Here is a 17,971-nt window from a genome sequence, read left to right on the forward strand (position 1 = left end):
CCCATAAAGTGAATGCTAGGATCCATTTTATTCAAACAAAACAAAAACAAAAACAAACCGACGCTCCAAGCAAAGCACATAAGATGTGATGGAATAAAAATATAGTTTCCGGGGAGGAACCTGATAATGTTGTCGATGAAGAAGGGGATGCCTTGGGCATCCCCAAGCTTAGACGCTTGAGTCTTCTTAGTATATGCAGGGGTGAACCACCGGGGCATCCCCAAGCTTAGAGCTTTCACTCTCCTTGATCATGTTGCATCATACTCCTCTCTTGATCCTTGAAAACTTCCTCCACACCAAACTTAGAACAACTCATTAGAGGGTTAGCGACAATAAAAATTAACATGTTCAGAGGTGACACAATCATTCTTAACACTTCTGGACATTGCATAAAGCTACTGGACATTAATGGATCAAAGAAATTCATCCAACATAGCAAAAGAGGCAATGCGAAATAAAAGGCAGAATCTGTCAAAACAGAACAGTTCGTATTGACGAATTTTATCGAGGCACCAGACTTGCTCAAATGAAAATGCTCAAATTGAATGAAAGTTGCGTACATATCTGAGGATCACTCACGTAAATTGGCATAATTTTCTGAGTTACCTACAGGGAAAACAGCCCAGATTCGTGACAGCAAAGAAATCTGTTTCTGCGCAGTAATCCAAATCTAGTATGAACTTTTCTATCAACGACTTTACTTGGCACAACAAAACACTAAACTAAGATAAGGAGAGGTTGCTACAGTAGTAAACAACTTCCAAGACACAAAATAAAAACAAAGTACTATAGGTAAAAACCATGGGTTGTCTCCCATAAGCGCTTTTCTTTAACGCCTTTCAGCTAGGCGCAGAAAGTGTGTATCAAGTATTATCGAAGGATGGGGTTTCTACAGCGGGGTGTGGATTTTTCTCAACTATGCATATTATCTTTTCTATGTGAGTTTCAGAGGCTCCCTTTTCATTAGTCTTGGGCTTGCTACTCTCATCAAACAAATCTTCAGGAACAATCCAATCAAAATTCTTTTCTAGTGCCTCACACATTCCCAAGAGCTTGCAAGGTATTGATGTTTTAATATCCCCCTCATAATTAACTTTATTAGTGTACTTTTGTCTATCCTTTTCCATCTTCTCAAGGGTACTGGCAAAGTTGGTATAAGAGCCTAGCATATTATATTTAGTGAAAACTTTTCTAGCTTCTCTCGCTATTCCCCCAAATTCTTTAAGAAGGGTTTCTAATACAAAATCTTTATTTTCTCCTTCTTCCATATCACTGAGTGTAAGAAACATATGTTGAATCACAGGATAAAGATTAACAAATCTAGCTTCTAACGCGTGTACTAAAGAAGCAACAGCAATTTCATAAGTGGGAGCAAGTTCTACCAAGTGTCTATCTTCAAAATCTTCGACCGTACTAATATGAGTGAAAAAATCTTCTATATTGTCTTTCCCAAGGATAGACCCTCGACCTACCGGTACATCTTTAAGAACAAACTTAGGAGGAAACATGATGAAATAAGTAAAGTAAATGCAAGTAACTAATTTTTTTTTGTGTTTTTGATATAGCAAACAAGATAACAAATAAAGTAAAACTGGCAACTAATTTTTTTGTATTTTGATTTAGTGCAGCAAACAAAGTAGTAAATAAAACTAAGCAAGACAAAAACAAAGTAAAGAGATTGAGAAGTGGAGACTCCCCTTGCAGCGTGTCTTGATCTCCCCGGCAACGGCGCCAGAAAAAGAGCTTGATGGCGTGTAACTCACACGTTCGTTGGGAACCCCAAGAGGAAGGTATGATGCGCACAGCAGCAAGTTTTCCCTCAGAAAGAAACCAAGGTTTATCGAACCAGGAGGAGCCAAGAAGCACGTTGAAGGTTGATGGTGGCGGGATGTAGTGCGGCGCAACACCAGGGATTCCGGCGCCAACGTGGAACCTGCACAACACAACCAAAGTACTTTGCCCCAAAGAAACAGTGAGGTTGTCAATCTCACCGGCTTGCTGTAACAAAGGATTAACCGTATTGTGTGGAAGATGATTGTTTGCAGAAAACAGTAGAACAGTATTGCAGTAGATTGTATTTCAGTATAGAGAATTGGACCGGGGTCTACAGTTCACTAGAGGGTGTCTCTCCCATAAGATAAACAGCATGTTGGGTGAACAAATTACAGTTGGGCAATTGACAAATAAAGAGGGCATGACCATGCACATACATATTATGATGAGTATAGTGAGATTTAATTGGGCATTACGACAAAGTACATAGACCGCCATCCAGCATGCATCTATGCCTAAAAAGTCCACCTTCAGGTTATCATCCGAACCCCCTCCAGTATTAAGTTGCTAACAACAGACAATTGCATTAAGTATTGCGCGTAATGTAACTAGTAACTACATCCTTGAACATAGCACTAATGTTTTATCCCTAGTGGCAACAGCACATCCACAACCTTAGAACTTTCATCCTTTGTCCCGAGATATCAATGGAGGCATGAACCCACTATCGAGCATAAATACTCCCTCTTGGAGTTACAAGCATCTACTTGGCCAGAGCATCTACTAGTAACGGAGAGCATGCAAGATCATAAACAACACATAGACATAACTTTGATAATCAACATAACAAGTATTCTCTATTCATCGGATCCCAACAAACGCAACATATAGAATTACAGATAGATGATCTTGATCATGTTAGGCAGCTCACAAGATCCGACAATGAAGCACAATGGGGAGAAGACAACCATCTAGCTACTGCTATGGACCCATAGTCCAGGGGTAGACTACTCACACATCACTCCGGAGGCGACCATGGCGGCGTAGAGTCCTCCGGGAGATGATTCCCCTCTCCGGCAGGGTGCCGGAGGCGATCTCCTGGATCCCCCGAGATGGGATCGGCGGCGGCGGCGTCTCTGGAAGTTTTTCCGTATCGTGGCTCTCGGTACTGGGGGTTTCGCAACGGAGGCTTTAAGTAGGCGGAAGGGCAGGTCAGGAGGCGGCACGAGGGCCCCACACCACAGGGCCGCGCGGCCAAGGGGGGGGCCGCGCCGCCCTAGGGTGTGGCCACCTCGTGGCCCCACTTCGTCTCCTCTTCGGACTTCTGGAAGCTTCGTGGCAAAATAGGACCCTGGGCGTTGATTTCGTCCAATTCCGAGAATATTTCGTTACTAGGATTTCTGAAACCAAAAACAGCAGAAACAAAGAATCGGCACTTCGGCATCTTGTTAATAGGTTAGTTCCAGAAAATGCACGAATATGACATAAAGTGTGCATAAAACATGTAGATAACATTAATAATGTGGCATGGAACATAAGAAATTATCGATACGTCGGAGACGTATCAGTCCCCAACACACCTAATAGGTGCACTAGTTCGGCGAAGAGATAGTGAAATACAGGTGGTATGAATATATATAAGCAGTAGCAACGGCACCAGAAAAGTGCTTTGCCCAGGACAGTAAACAAGCAGTAGTAACGCAGTAAAACAGTAAACAAGCAGCGATAGCAGTATTTAGGAACAAGGCCTAGGGATCAGACTTTCACTAGTGGACACTCTCAACATTGATCACATAACAGAATAGATAAATGCATACTCTACACTCTCTTCTTGGATGATGAACACATTGCGTAGGATTACACGAACCCTCAATGCCGGAGTTAACAAGCTCCACAATTCAGTGTTCATATTTAAATAACCTTAGAGTGTAAGATAGATCAATACGACTAAACCAAGTACTAACATAGTAAGCACACTGTCACCTTCACACTATGTAGGAGGAATAGATCACATCAATACCATCATAGCAATAGTTAACTTCATAATCTACAAGAGATCATAATCATAGCATACGCCAAGTACTAACACGGATGCACACACTGTCACCATTACACCGTGCAGGAGGAATAAAACTACTTTAATAACATCACTAGAGTAGCACATAGATGAATAGTGATACAAAACTCATATGAATCTCAATCATGTAAAGCAGCTCATGAGATTATTGTATTGAGGTACATGGGAGAGAGATGAACCACATAGCTACAGCGGAGCCCTCAGCCTCGGGGGTGGATTACTCCCTCCTCATCATGGAGGCAGCGATGGCGGTGAAGATGGCGGTGAAGACGGCGGTGGAGATGGCTCCGGGGGCAATTCCCCGTCCCGGCAGGGTGCCGAAACAGCGACTTCTGTCCCCCGAATTGGACTTTCGCGATGGCGGCGGCTCTGGATGGTTTTCTCTGTTTCCGTCGAACTTGTCGATGTTTTTAGGTCAGGGACGAATATATAGGCGGAGAGGCGGCGCAAGGAGGCGGCTGGGGCCCCCACACCATAGGCTGGCGCGGCCAGGGGGCCACCCGCGCCGCCTTATGGTGTGGGCCCCCTGCTGCCCGCCTCCGACTCTCCTTCGGTGTTCCGGAAGCTTCCGGGAATTCTAAGACTTTCGGTGTTGATTTCGTCCGATTCCGAAAATATTTCCTTACTAGGATTTCTGAAACCAAAAACAGCAGAAAACAGCAACTGGCCTTTCGGCATCTCGTCAATAGGTTAGTTCCGGAAAACGCATAAAAATGATATAAAGTGTGAACAAAACATGTTGGTATTGTCATAAAACAAGCATGGAACATCAGAAATTATAGATACGTTGGAGACATATCAATAAACAAGGTCTAGACATATTCAAAACATACAAATCATGTATGTACCCCTAACCCTAAACTATGTCTTATGAAGTCAAGCATGAAGAGAAGTGGTTTTGGGTTTCAAACATGGAAATTTCAAAAACCTCCCAAAAACTTCATTGAGAGTGACTAAGAAGGATAAATGCTTCCCTTTTCATTTTCATGTTTTAAACTTGTTTAAATCTTGGTAAAACCTAGGATCTGACCAAGATTCAAATGGGCATCAAAAATAAAAAAAATCAGAAAAATGAAAAATCAAAGCACATAGTCTTCTTATGTCATATAGTAAGCATTAAAGTTGATAAACAAGGTCTAGACGTATTCAAACCAGACAAATCATGTATCTACCCCTAACCCTAAACTCTGTCTTATGAAGTCAAGCATGAAGAGAAGTTGTTTTGGGTTTCAAACATGGAAATTTCAAAAACCCTCTCAAAGAGCTTCATTTTGGAGTGACTAAGAAGGATCCATAGGAAACTATGTACTAATACAGTATAATGATCACCCGAGTTATTAGAGCAACAAGTCTGTCACTTACGTGTGGTTCCCATGCGTGAGGTCCCACACTTCAGTGAGCACAAGTCACGTAGTCTTCTTATGTCATATAGTAAGCATTCAATTAAGTTGATAAACAAGGTCTAGACATATCAAACCAGAAAAATCATGTATCTACCCCCTATATATCCCTAAACCCTGACTTATGAAGTCAAGCATGAAGAGAAGAAGTGGTTTTTGGTTTCAAACATGGAAATTTCAAAAACCCTCCCAAGAGCTTCATTTTGGAGTGACTAGTTAAGACGCATACATGCTTACTTTTTCATATTCATGTTTTAAACTTGTTCAAATCTTGGTCAACAAACCTACGATTTGACGAAGATTCAAATGGGTATAAAAAAATTAAAACCAAGGTCTGCTCATGTCATATAGTAAGCATTCAATTAAATTGATAAACAAGGTCTAGACATATTCAAACTAGTAGGAAAATCATGTATCTACCCCCTAACCCTAAACTATGTCTTATGAAGTCAAGCATGCATGAAGAAAAGTGGTTTTTGGTTTTCAAGCATGGAAATTTCAAAAACCCTCCCAAGAGCTACATATTGGAGTGACTAAGAAGGATAGATGCTTAATTTTTCATATTCATGTTTTAAACTTGATTAAATCATGGTCAAACCTAGAATTTGACCAAGATTCAAATGGGCATAAAAATTCAAAAAAAAATGAAAAACCAATGCACATAGTCATCTTATGTCATCTAGTAAAGCATTCAATTAAGTTGATAAACAATGTCTAGACATATTCAAACCAGAAAATTCATGTATCAAGCTAACCCTAACCCCAAACTCTGTCTTATGAAGTCAAGCATGAAGAGAAGTACGTGGTTTTTTGGTTTCAAACATGGAAATTTCAAAAACCCTCTAAAGAGCTTCATTTTGGAGTGACTACGAATGATACATGCTTAATTTTTCATATTCATGTTTTAAACTTGTTTAAATCATGGTCAAACCTAGGATTTGGCCAAGATTCAAATGGGCAAAATTTTAAAAAAAATCAAGGCACATAGTCTTCTTATGTCATATAGTAAGCATTCAATTAAGTTGATAAACAAGGTCTAGACATATTCAAACGAGAGAAATCATGTATCTACCCCTAACACTAAACTCTGTCTCATGAAGTCAAGCGCATGCATGAAGATATGTGGTTTTTGGTTTCAAACATGGAAATTTCAAAAACCCTCCCAAGAGCTTCATTTCGAAGTGATTAATTAAGAAGCATACATGCATGCTTACTTTTTCATATTCATGTTTTAAACTTATTCAAATCTGGGTGAAACCTAGGATTTGACCAAGATTCAAATGGGTATAAAAATTTAAAAAAAAAAGGTCTTCTTATGTTATATAGTAGGCATTCAATTAAGTTGATAAATAAGGTCTAGACATATTCAAACAAGAAAAATCAAGCATGTATCTACCCCTAACCATAAACTCTGTTTCATGAAGTCAAGCATGAAGATTTGTGGTTTTTGGTTTCGAACATGGAAATTCAAAAACCCTCCCAAGAGCTTCATTTTGAAGTGACTAAGAAGCATACATGCTTACTTTTTCATATTCATGTTTTTAACTTATTCAAATCTTCGTGGAACCAAGGATTTGACCAAGATTCAAATGGGTATAAAAGTTCAAAAAAAACAAGGTCTTCTTATATGTTATATAGTAAGCATTCAATTAATTTGATAAACAAGGTCTACACATATTCAAACCAGGAAAATCATGTATCTACCCCCTAACCCTAATTAAACTCTGTCTTATGAAGTCAAGCATGCATGAAGAGAAGTGGTTTTTGGTTTCAAGCATGGAAATTTCAAAAACCCTCCCAAGAGCTACATATTGGAGTGACTAAGAAGGATAGATGCTTAATTTTTCATATTCATGTTTTAAACTTGTTTAAATCATGGTCAAACCTAGGATTTGACCAAGATTCAAATGGGCAAAATTTTAAAAAATGAAAAATCAAGGCACATAGTCTTCTTATTTTTGGTTTCAAACATGGAAATTTCAAAAACCCTCCCAAAGAGCTTCATTTTGGAGTGACTAAGAAAGATCCATAGGAAACTATGTAGTAATACAGTATAATGATCACCCGAGTTATTAGAGCAACAAGTCTGTCACTTACGTGTGGTTCCCATGCGTGAGGTCCCACACTTCAGTGAGCACAAGTCACGTACGCTAGGTAGGCAAACTCCCAGCCATCTTCTTTGTCAAGAGAGAGGCATCAACACTCTCTCTCTCTCTCTCTCTCTCTCTCTCTCTCTCCAATTATCCACCTCCGGTGGCTGCCGGTTTTGGCAGGTCGTTTCTAGCTCAGCTCGTAGGCCATGGTGTGCAGGCTCTGTAGCCATGGCGATTTGGTCGCGCCAAGTGGTTCGTCCCCGGCTCCGACGAGGATCAATCCGGACGGTGCCTATTAAGGACCCGATCGCATTTCTTGCTTTCAGCATGGGGTCTACCATGTAAATCTTAGGAATTTAGACGTAATTTCCTGTTTATTTTGTGTCCTGCTGTAAACTGCGCTCTGATGCGTATTGGAAATCTGGGTCCTTCAGGATCGTTCGGTTGTCCCTCTAAAAAAACATCTCTCTCATTCTCGGCCTTTCTCGCTCGCTCGCACCCCCCTGCGCACTGACAACCCTGCACAACAGTCAACATCACCAGAAAAAGGATAGACACCATAAATAAGTGGGGCCTCGTGACTGCTCTCCCTTCGTCTCCTCCCGTGTGATCCCTCTTCCTCCGACTCCCGACCTTGCGGAAAAGAAAAATGAAATGAAAGAGTTTCACTGGACGGGCAAACACATGTGCTGCCTAGTAATAATAATAATAACGTAAAAAAATCGACCTACGAATCTATTATTAAATAAGCTAAACTAGGGTTTTGCCCAGTACTACGGATCAATTTCTGAAAATCCAACTATGGGGTTTGATTTTGGCCTGCTAATATAAAATTATATAATCCGAACTAGTATTCCTCTAAAAAATCATTTTGGTATGCATCGTTTGGTACTTTTCATAGCTAGAGTGCTTACTCCCTCCGTTAGCAAATAGTCTTCGTATGTCATATAGTAAGCATTCAAGTTGAAAAACAAGCTCTAGACATATTCAAACCAGAAAAATCATGTATCTACCCCCTATATATCCCTAAACCCTGACTTATGAATTCAAGCATGAAGAGAAGTGGTTTTTGGTTTCAATCATGAAAATTTCAAAAACCCTCCCAAGAGCTTCATTTTGGAGTGACTAATTAAGAAGCATACATGCTTACCTTTTCATATTAATGTTTTAAACTTGTTCAAATCTTGGTCAACAAACCTAGGATTTGACGAAGAATCAAATGGGTATAAAAAAATTAAAACCAAGGTCTGCTCATGTCATATAGTGAGCATTCAATTAAATTGATAAACAAGGTCTAGACATATTCAAACTAGCAGGAAAATCATGTATCTACCCCCTAACCCTAAACTCTACCTTATGAAGTCAAGCATGCATGAAGAGAAGTGGTTTTTGGTTTTCAAGCATGGAAATTTCAAAAACTCTTATGTCATCTAGTAAGCATTCAATTAAGTTGATAAACAATGTCTAGACATATTCAAACCAGAAAATTTATGTATCAAGCTACCCCTAACCCCAAACTCTGTCTTATGAAGTCAAGCATGAAGAGAAGTACATGGTTTTTTGGTTTCAAACATGGAAATTTCAAAAACCCTCTCAAGATCGAGCTTCATTTTGGAGTGACTACGAAGGATACATGCTTAATTTTTCATATTCATGTTTTAAACTTGTTTAAATCATGGTCAAACATAGGATTTGACCAAGATTCAAATGGGCATAAAAATTCAAAAAAAAAACAATAAAATGAAAAACCAATGCACATAGTCATCTTATGTCATCTAGTAAGCATTCAATTAAGTTGATAAACAAAGTCTAGACATATTCAAACCAAAAAAATTCATGTATCAAGCTACCCCTAACCCCAAACTCTGTCTTATGAAGTCAAGCATGAAGAGAAGTACGCGGTTTTTTGGTTTCAAACATGGAAATTTCAAAAACCCTCTCAAGAGCTTCCATTTTGGAGTGACTACGAAGGATACATGCTTAATTTTCCATATTCATGTTTTAAACTTGTTTAAATCATGGTCAAACCTAGGATTTGGCCAAGATTCAAATGGGCAAAATTTAAAAAAAAAATCAAGGCACATAGTCTTCTTATGTCATATAGTAAGCATTCAATTAAGTTGATAAACAAGGTCTAGACATATTCAAAAGAGAGAAATCATGTATCTACCCCCTAACCCTAAACTCTGTCTTATGAAGTCAAGCATGCATGAAGAGAAGTGGTTTTTGGTTTCAAGCATGGAAATTTCAAAAACCCTCCCAAGAGCTTCATTTTGGAGTGACTAAGAAGCATACGTACATGCTTACTTTTTCATATTCATGTTTTAAACTTGTTCAAATCTTGGTCAAACCTATGATTTGACCAAGATTCAAATGGGTATAAAAAATGAAAACCAAGGTCTTCTTATGTCATATAGTAAGCATTCAATTAAGTTGATAAATAAGGTCTAGACATATTCAAACCAGAAAAATCATGTATCAAGCTACCCCTAATTAATTCTGTCTTATGAAGTCAAGCATGAAGATAAGTATGTGGTTTTTTGGTTTCAAACATGGAAATTTCAAAAACCCTCTCAAGATCGAGCTTCATTTTGGAGTGACTACGAAGGATACATGCTTACTTTTTCATATTCATGTTTTAAACTTGTTTAAATCATGGTCAAACCTAGGATTTGACTAAGATTCAAATGGGCATAATTTAAAAAAAACAAAAAATGAAAAACCAAGGCACATAGTCTTCTTATGTTATATTGTAAGCATTCAATTAAGTTGATAAACAAGGTCTAGACATATTCAAACCAGAGAAATCATGTATCTACCCCCTAACCTAAACTCTGTCTCATGAAGTCAAGCATGATGATATGTGGTTTTTGGTTTCAAACATGGAAATTTCAAAAACCCTCCCAAGAGCTTCATTTTGAAGTGATTAATTATGAAGCATACATGCATGCTTACTTTTTCATATTCATGTTTTAAACTTATTCAAATCTTGGTGAAACCTAGGATTTGACCAAGATTCAAATCCGTATAAAAATTAAAAAACAAAATAAAAAAACAAGGTCTTCTTATGTTATATAGTAAGCATTCAATTAAGTTGATAAATAAGGTCTAGACATATTCAAACCAGAAAAATCATGTATCTACCCCTAACCCTAAGCATGTATCTCGTTGTTTGCGCTATGATACAATATCTACCTATGTTACACTAATCTCCTCTCTCCTACTTAATTAGCTGCCACATCAGCAGTTTTGTGGGACCAATGTGTATGATACTAGCTATGATACTAGCACTATCATGTGGGTACCTAAATCTCGAGTCAAAGTTTGACACGAGACCGATGTGGACTTTATTAATGGTGGAAGGGAGTAACAATCATAAGCACATTATTATTATTGATTGAACAACATTTTATTTGATGTGCCATAAGAAGTTTAGAAACTCCTAGCCCCTGGAGGTGGCGTTTTGGCACACACGTGCATATGCACCGATTATTGGAAATAATAAAAAAACAATTATATAAATGTTAAAAAAATCTGACATAATTTTTTTGGTATACATTGTGACATCCTATGTTCGTTCATAAGTTTTCGTGGAAAAACAACATTTTGTGTGGTGTGTACAAAAAAGGCAAAAAATGTACGTAGTCGTGTTACAGCATCAAAATTTGTCTTTTTTACAGGAGCCACATATTTTTTTTAAAAAACTTATGTACCAACATAAAATGTCTAGATATAAATGTAAAATTTCAGTTTAGAATTTTTGGACACTTTGAAATGTGGATTCACATAATGGATTCCTCTACCTCGACCCCCTTGGATTACTGAACAGACTTACAGTACTACTAGTAGGGCCTACTATTTATTATTATTATTACCTACTGCAGGCAAAATTTAATCTCATCGAGCGGTAAAATTCCCCGCCAACGCCCAAATATCTCGCGCCGCAAAGTTTCAGATCTGCGAATATTTTTTCCCTCAAAAGAAGGACTGCGAAATTCCCTTTTTCTCCTCTATCGCCCAGCTTCGCCCTAGTTTCGCCCGCAAGCCCTCAGAGAAACCGCTCCTCTTACCTACCTCCCACCTTCACGGTCGCCGCACCGGAAAATCACCGCCGCACTTCGCCGTTCAAGCTGCCACGGCTTCAAACCTCGAGGCTGCCCTATCCGCTTGATCTGCACCTACTCCGGCGTCCACCGCACCGTATCTCGTTCGCCGACTCTATCGACCACCGCACCTGACCAGCTTCGCCGACACCGACGTCCCCGTGCACTGCACATCATCTGCTTCACCGACCTTCTACTTCGGCCGGCGCGCTGAACACTTCATCGACCGCCCAGCATGTCCTTCTCCGACCCCCCAAGATCTGCTTCCCCGGCACCCACCGCAACAGCAGTCCCCTCGCCGACCTCCACGTCACCCGTAAGAACGCGGAACACGTCTAAACGCCGCCCGAGAAATAGGTAACCAGACATCCTGTGCGTTTTGTTACGTTAGGAGTATTGCAGTGTTGTATTTCTGAATTCGTGCTAGTATATTTTTAACTTACAAGTGCTTTCGTTTGTAACCACCTCATCCTTTAGATTTAAACACGACGCATAAGTATTTTTTTCCGTGACCTAACCCACCCATTTGCTGAAACTCTACATGGTATCAGAGCCTAGGTTTCCTTCCTGCTAGTGCTAGCCGCCCCAAACAGTACCATACAAGTTCTTCCTTTGACCACAAAAACCACCGTTGAGATGTACAAATCCAGGCGGCGGGAGGCCGCATCAGGTGCTCTGCGTGGGTTGCGGCTATCACACACAGCGATGCGAGTTGTGTGAGATCGGCGGCTGCTCGCGGGGACAAAGAAGAGGGTCAAGATCGTTTTGGTTTAGAAAGGAGAGAAGAGGAAGTGAATCCGTGGCGAGAGAGATCCGGATCCGTGCGAGGGGAGATGTTGGAGGCGTGCGGAGTGGGCCGAGCCTTTGAGCACGGGCGGAGCCGGAGGTTGGTCCGGACGTTGACCAGCGCGAGCCGGTCGATGTGGCCAGGTGCGGTCTGCCAGGTTGGCCAGGGCGCGCAGACGAGGCGCCATCCGAGTGGAAGTGAGGAGAAAATGGAGATGTGAGACTGTGAGGATATGTTGTGATGGAGTTGATGAGGCTGCGATTGAGTCGTGATGGAGTTGATGAGGCTGCGGTTTAGTGGTGATGGTGATGGTTGTGGATATGTCCAGGGGAAAGGCATGCGTGCCTGAGGTGAGACTGGTTGAGGCCTGACCGGGGGATAGGCATGGGTGCTTGAGGAGTGGATGGTTGAGGCAGGAGTTGGCTGGGGGTTTGTGGGAGAGACGGAAGAGGTCAGTGGCCGGGCAGAGTGGAGAAGAGAGGCTGAGGACATTGAGGCGAGTGTGGATGGTTCTGCGGAACTTGTGTGGTGAGGCAGCCGGGGTTGTTGAGGATGTGTATGGTTAGGAGTTGTGCGTATCCCAGATGGTTGAAGCTGGATGTCTTCGCTGCTGATGAAGAGATGAATCGAGATGACAAGATGATGGAAAGTGCAATGCTATCATGTATCCTAGGAGTTATGCTGAAAGTTCATTACTCGTAGTTGTCATATGTGTCATGTTGTTGCAAGATGGCCATGGTTGTTTACCCATGATCATCTTGAGGGGGTGTGTTGGACCATGAGTGAGTTTAGTAGTAGCGCTGTAGTAATATTGTATCCAGTGTGAGGCCCATAGAGGCCCATGTCCAGTGGTATTGTAACCCTAACTCAGATGATATAAATAAAGAGTGTCGTGGTCTGAGTGACCTAACCCACCCATTCGCTGAAACTCTACAAAATATGAGCCACCAATCATGAGCCGTTGAATGCTCTACATGTCCACGATTGACAACAACAACAACACCACCAACAACAAAGCTTTATTCCCAAACAAGTTGGGGTAGGCTATACAAGTCCACCATTGACACGATTACAATTTCTCACTAATTGGCCGTAGGCTACTGCTCTAGTTACATCATGTTTGATATCTTTCTGCGATCCTGTATTACATGTTTATGCACGTCATAATGTTTCTACTACTGTTTGGTGTCAATTTAATTATAGCAAATCCTTGACTCAGAATCGTTTGTTGTTATTACACGTGCAGCAGAACATCTTACACTCGAAACGTAGAGTAAAGCTCGCCTATAATCATGTAAGTACTGCTGTTTTTTGTATATTGCTTAATGCAAACTTCTATATCTTGGATCCTGTTTGTTTACAATTGGCCTCTCCTTCATGCGAGAGGAGAAACAGTGTGGCACCAGGTTCTTACGCCCAAGTACACGATGAGGTCCGTGTGACTCAAAAAAAAGCTCACGTAAGTTCCCTATTTTTTTTGGAATGTTAATTTACCTCCTGTGCGTAGTTCAATTGCATCATTTTCTGTATGTTGCACTACCTAAGTTGCCTAATGGAATCTAATAAAATATAAACAATGACCATATGGAACATTGCACACTGCCTTTGACCCATCTGTCATCCGGCATGCACAGGTATAAGTTACATGATTTGGCTATGTTAAACAAGTCCTAAAATTCTATTATGTTAATTTTTTGCATGTTGCTTCATTGAGTTTGCCTGTTGTTCCATGGCTAGTGCATGAAGTTTGATAGAAATGATCCTAGCTGAAATGATGCACTTCGTGTTTTTTTATTGCTTTATTCCTAACCTAGCTTCCTATTCTACTTGAAACATGATTTCTTTATTCCTAACCTAGCTTCCTATTCTACTTGAAACATGATTGCTTTATTCCTAACCTACCTTCCTATTCTACTTGAAACATTGTGAAAAAATAGTTATATTACTTGTTTAAATGTCTAGCTTTGTTTTTCTGAGTCCCATTGACATGATGTGGTATATCCATATTCAAATGATCTGGCTGTTTATATAATACGCTCCATGTTCAATTGCTTCATTCATTTTCTAGTAATCTACTAGTAAGTAGCACGTGCTTTGCACGTCACGACATATATAATTTTAAAATATATTTCCATATTTTATTTGATGTTGATAATTATTATTTTTTGCTAAAATTAGTCACAAAGCCTAAAGTTTGGCTTTTGAAAAACTAATACACCCTAAAAGAAGTAATGGAAGGAGTAATATGTGAGTTCATTACAATTAAGTTTTTAGTCGGTATGAAATAGAAGTATACCCTAATACGAAAGTGACAAAACTTTTTCATGGACACCCCATTAGGATTATGTATATTTTTGTGATTAGAGTCGAGAATTTTTAAGGATCTATCTTACCTTTTGCGGCATGCATATTGCACGGCAAGACTATCTAATTTATATATTTCTACCATATTTTTTGAAATTTAAAATACATTATCCAATATCTATGTATAAATTTACTACCTCAATACTTTTTTATGTGACCCACACATGGCCACCATTAGATTTTATATCAAAACTGGGTTGTCATGGGGAAAAAAGTTAGACCTTAATATGAGTAAATACGAAATATTAGTACTAAATTAATATATAATATTTTATCAGCCTTGGTTGGTGGACCAATGAACTTCGTATCTTCGAGCTTGAAGATGGTTCTTGTAACATAGTAATTGCTATTTGTTTTCCTAGCACAGAATTATATATCAATATCTTCACATAACCATGTACGATGAAGATGATATTTTTCATAACACAGTGCCAATGTAGACGATGGCTTGTGCTTCTATAAACTCCCAAAATAAAAATGTTTTCTTGAGTAAAACAAAAGAACGGCTGAGATTAAATGATACATGTTTGGTATTAGGGGTGAGATAGCTGAGATTAAATGATACCATGATACCCTTTCGGGGGATTACACTATTTTAAATTTTGAGGGTATATGAAAGCTAAGGCCCTGTTTGTTTGGGCTTCTGCTTCTGCTTTTAGAGCTTTTGAGGTCCAAAAGTAGCAGCCCAAACAAACACCAACAATTAGAAAAGCGCTTTGAAGAAGCGCTGTGCCTAAATGAACTAGCAATCCGGAAGTTGGGCGAGACCTGCTTCCCGAGCTTCTTCTGCTCTCGAGCGGCGGTGGACCAAAATGCCCCTAACACTTGCTGCTAACAACGAAAAAACTGCCCTCACGTACAACTCGGCCCGCCCCTTCCAATCGTTCCCCGCCCGAGAGCCCGGTGCCCATTTTCCCCTTCTTCTGTCCCGTTCAATGAAAGGATAGGGTTAGGGTTTCTGCCCGGCCGCCGTCGTCGTTCCGGCCGGCATCGTCGCCGATATCCGCCGCCGCCATCCCGGTAGTCCGTCCCCACTTGCAAGCTCGTCGGGAACGCCAGAGAGCATGGTGTAGGAGCTCCTGCGGCAGGGGCGCGCCTCCGCCGCGATAGCATGCGTGGCCCCATGGTTAGCCTCGAGGCCGAGGGCCAGGTCGACCGCCTCCTCTGCGCGTAGGCGGACAAGCAGGGAAGCGCGGCCTAGGAGGAGGACGGCGAGCAGGGAGGCGCGACCTAGGAGGAGGAATGCGAGCACGGCCGCCGGCGACAGGAGGTGCTCGAGGCGTCGCGGGGTCGCAATTTCTCATTCAGCAGACCGCCTGGAGCTGCTCTTCCATCGGTTGGTCCATCTTCACTCCGGCGCGAGGCTCTTCACTACCCGCTCGGCTGCTGCAGGAAATTCTTCCTCCACAGTTCCGTCCAATCCACAGTATTGAAGTATTGATGTATGAGTAATTGGTAGTTTGGTACGAGCACGGTGTTCATGCGATGCAATTTTATTTTCCTCTCTGTCTTGTATATGGTAGCTACCGGTTTCACATGACGGTGAAGATGAGAAGGATTTGACAATCCTATTCATATATATTTTATTTTGGATGTCATCGTTTACTTCAAGCAATCAAGGCAATACTTCTGCAAAAATCCTTTTGTGCGCTATTTTGCAAATCTTACTTTTCAATATACAGTAGCATATTTTAGAGCTTAGAGCCTGCCCATTTAAAGCAACCTCGCTGATTAACAATCGACTGATTAATTCCTAAAATTAAGGTGATCGATCAATTAACGGTTAGTGAGATGTCTTGTGATATTGTTTACACTTTTTTTAAAGCCGTAAAAACTTTAACTTAGAAGCCAAAAGCTATATTTAATTCTAAACAACACTCCAAAATATTCCGATACAAAAAGTGTTCAAAATTATTTTAGCAAAAAAGAAAGATAAATTGAAGTATTTTGGGGTTATTAAACATGATAATTATGTAATGAAACTATTATAAATAGCAAATTCGTTTCAAATCTGCATATATTCAACATCTTCAGCACTCAGGGCATTTCGGACATTTCACTCCTAAACCAACAGCAGCAGCCATAAAAAGCACTTCAACCGAGACATCAAATCTCTGCTTCCAACAATTTGCTTCTCACAGCTGCTTTTTCATACCCACCCGACTACTGTTTGCTTCTCAAAAGCTGCAGCCCAAACAAACAGACCCTAAATCCTTAGATTTTGTTGGCAAGTGAATGTTGTCATTGGCCCTGTTATGGATTTTGCATTTCTATTGCCACTACTTGTACTGACATCTCGCTTCATTCTTGTTTAATTCGGTCCCGTTGGTACTCGAACCCGGGTGGGCTGGCTGTGCACTCGCAAGCCTTGCCACTGAGCTAGCACTCAGTTCTCAGATTAAGCAATGCCTCGTTATGCTTAATTTAAATGTTATGGCACTTCATACAAGCCATACAATTAATTGTTGCATTGACCTTCTACGTTGTCGAAGGCACTATTCGAGCATGCTTAAATCAATCATACATTATTTTCCTAATTGTATCCAATCCAACATGCACATGTTTTGGTATGTATTTGGCTATTTGCTAGATTTCTTACGTGCGGTGACACGGCTTCGTTATTGGGCACATGATGTCTAGTTGCTTGGTTCATTGTATACATCATCGCCATGATCTAGTTTGGTTTGTTCTAAGAGGCATGTGGCTTAACTGGTTTCTTTGTTATATCTGCCCATGGTTCTTTCAAAATTATGTCAACAGTGCTGTTTGTTTGCCGTGTATTGTATTGCATTTTAACTTGTTTTGTCTTAGTTTCAGCCTGCAAACAAAGCTGTAATGTCAGTAGGGACAACCCATTTATCAAGTGTTGCGGTCATTTCACGAGCAACGATGTGATGGCACGATGCTCTCATTGGTCCACTGAGTCCAGTACACCAACCGTTCCAGAAGAAATAGATGTACGAGGCTCTATTTTGGATTGCTTGCTATGTTATATCAGCTCAATGATGCTCTTGAAATTGGAGGTCTTTTATTGCATCATATGATGTTGTAACTTGTTTTATCTAAATTTCAGGCTTCAAATAAAGCTACAAAGCCGAAGCAAGGGCCAATGCCTCAAGTATTGATGTTTCACAAAGCAGCGGTGAGAGTGCATATTGCTCGCATAGGCCCATGGTATCTATTGCTCAACTTAATCCGGCACAAAGAGATTTGGGGATGCACTCCAAGAGGCGATTGATATATTTGGGCGGGAAAACAAAGATCTTGATGAAATAATTGCCAACACACGCCAAGAGATACATGAATTGAAAAATAGGCAAACTTTGATAGAAAATGTTCTAAAGAATCTCCTATGCACTTGTCATGGTAAGCCA

This window comes from Lolium perenne, chromosome 7, assembly GCF_019359855.2.
Source record: "Lolium perenne isolate Kyuss_39 chromosome 7, Kyuss_2.0, whole genome shotgun sequence".
NCBI classification, from domain to species: Eukaryota; Viridiplantae; Streptophyta; class Magnoliopsida; order Poales; family Poaceae; genus Lolium; species Lolium perenne.